Below are 2,148 nucleotides of genomic sequence, written 5' to 3' on the forward strand. Positions count from 1 at the left end.
ATATTCAACCAATTAAAATGTGTTTTCTTGTGCAAATGTAATATATTATAAACATGCAAATAATTATCTTACGCATATGAGTATAACAAAAACATATTTTCTATTGCAAATTCATATTTAACAAATCAACGTAATTACTATTAATAATAAAAATTTATAAATTTTTCATGTGTTTTCAGTTTTTATGTTATAAAAATTCAAAAGTAAAACAACTTTTACTAGTTTTGATTTTTTAGTTTTTAAAACTAAAAAACAAAAACAGTTTTCAAAACCACTTTTTTAAAAACTATTTATCAAATGAATTTTTAGTTTTTCAATTTTCAAAAACTAAAAAAATATTTTTAAAAAGGGAATCAAACAAGCCCTAAGTATTGGGATAAAGAAGAAGATTGTGAGTTATTCCATTAAGATGATGAATTTTTCGGTGTAAATGAAAGAGATTCAAATCCACAAAAAAGATGATGGATGCAATAGGTGTGAGATGATCACATAGTACTTGAGGAAATTTGGGAAGAAATTTGGAAAAATATTTGAAAAAGAGTTCGGAAATCAGATGTGTTCAAAAGAGATGGAAGAGATGAAGCAAAATGTTGAGAGCATAAGGAAGAATATGAATTTTCTCTTAGTAGTTGTTGTTTGTTCTTGAGTGTATTTTCTTCTGGTTTTAGGAACATTTAATTAAAATTGATTTAATAATATAAGTTGATGTAACAAGATTGTAATTTGATTCTTGAATGAATGAAAATCAAAATTGTGGCAACATGTTTGTGTAGTATTTTTCTGTTAATATATGGTTTTCATTAAAAACTTTGTAGAATTTAGGACACAAATAAGTTGGTTTAAAAATGGTTGAAACTTTCTATGGTTCAAAACTTATGTTTCAAAGTTGTGTATCATTTTAAGTTGGACATAATTTGGACATTAGTTGGACATAATTATGACATTAGTTGGATATTATATGGACAAAATTTGAGCGTAATTCACACTACTTTTGACATAGAAGCTATGTTCCATGTCAGTAAATTGATAACATAATTGATCCAAAATAAGTAAATTGATAGCATGTATGTTCCATAACATAATTTTTTCATAACAGTAAATTAATAACTATAGTCTTTCCAAAATTAGCACATAATGTGAGTTACAAAGATGTTTCAGAATGAGTACATATTGTACATAACAAAGATGTTCCAAAATGAGCATATAATGTGCATTACAAACTATTTCTAAATGACCACATATTGTGCATAACTGTTTCAAAATAAGTGTTACATTGCAAATTAGTAAACTAGGAATTACTGAGACAATTGCGTAAAATTTCATCCCATGACTTCATTTTTCACACACAAGTCCCTAACTTTGGATTTTCATGGGTAGGAATATGAGATTCATCAACTTCATTGTCAATTCCCAATGGTTCAACTGAACTTAATCCTGGGACAACATGTTTTTTTGACCTCCAAACATTTTCAGCCTATTACTACTCCTTTTAGGTGCTTGAGGTTTCTTCTTCTCAAGTTTTTTCTTCTTCTCAAGTGGTTTCTTCTTCACCTTACTTGGGAGAGTTTGTATTGGGAATATCTTGGTCAACAACATGTGTAGAATTACATACTTGAGACTATGTCTCTTAGGAATATCTCCACAACTAGCTTGGATACCCACTTGGCATTGGCAGATTATTTAATACCATAACACATGTGTGTGTCCAGACCCATGTCTTTAATTAGTATGTTTGTCTATCACCCATTTTACTACACAATGACACAAAATCATATTTACCCCTACACTTTACTCTAACTCTATAACTTTCATTTTTGATAGATTTTATCTCTCTTCCACTTAGAACTGACCACTCCCTAATAACATACTTTAATTTAGATAAAGAATAAATTCCTTTCCTAGATTAAATTGGAAGTCTTTGTTCATCAACTCTCCTTTAACCTTCTCAGACTTAGGGAGTTTTTAATTGTCACTATCATCAAGGTCTGAGCTTTCCAGTTATTCACTTTCATGGTCCACATATTTAGTTCCAACATTTGTGGGGTTCCTCTTTGAACTAGAACCTATCATATTGGCAGGAACAAACATATTTATCTTGGATGTGGATTTTATCTTATTATGATTTTTGTTTCCCTGTACCTTTAATCT

Source organism: Lathyrus oleraceus, chromosome 5 (assembly GCF_024323335.1).
Source record: "Lathyrus oleraceus cultivar Zhongwan6 chromosome 5, CAAS_Psat_ZW6_1.0, whole genome shotgun sequence".
Lineage (NCBI taxonomy): Eukaryota > Viridiplantae > Streptophyta > Magnoliopsida > Fabales > Fabaceae > Lathyrus > Lathyrus oleraceus.